The sequence below is a fragment of the Apaloderma vittatum genome, unplaced genomic scaffold (genome assembly GCF_000703405.1).
Source record: "Apaloderma vittatum isolate BGI_N311 unplaced genomic scaffold, ASM70340v1 scaffold4295, whole genome shotgun sequence".
Classification (NCBI taxonomy): Eukaryota; Metazoa; Chordata; class Aves; order Trogoniformes; family Trogonidae; genus Apaloderma; species Apaloderma vittatum.
The window spans coordinates 70701-71002 of record NW_009717624.1 but is presented as its reverse complement, the minus strand read 5'-3'; positions in this window follow the sequence as shown (position 1 = coordinate 71002).

The following is a 302-nucleotide window of genomic DNA, read 5'->3' as shown; positions in this document are numbered from 1 at the left end:
TCCCCCTTCTCAGTATAATCTTTTCTTCATGGTACATTTCTTCTGGGAGTCAGTTACCAAAAAAACAGAGGAGTTTTCCTGACAAGGATGCACCTGGAAAGCTGCTGGGAGAGGTGCACTGGAAGTTTCTGATTGAAGAAAGAAAGTTATTGCAAAGAGGAGGAAAAGCAAGGCAACAACAAGGCTTTGGGAGGAGGATCACAAATGCAGGGACACAGGGGTATGGTCAAGTGCAGAGTGAGACAGAAAATATTTAAACACTCCAACGTTTGGTTGAGGTCAGAGAGAAAGAAACGATGAGG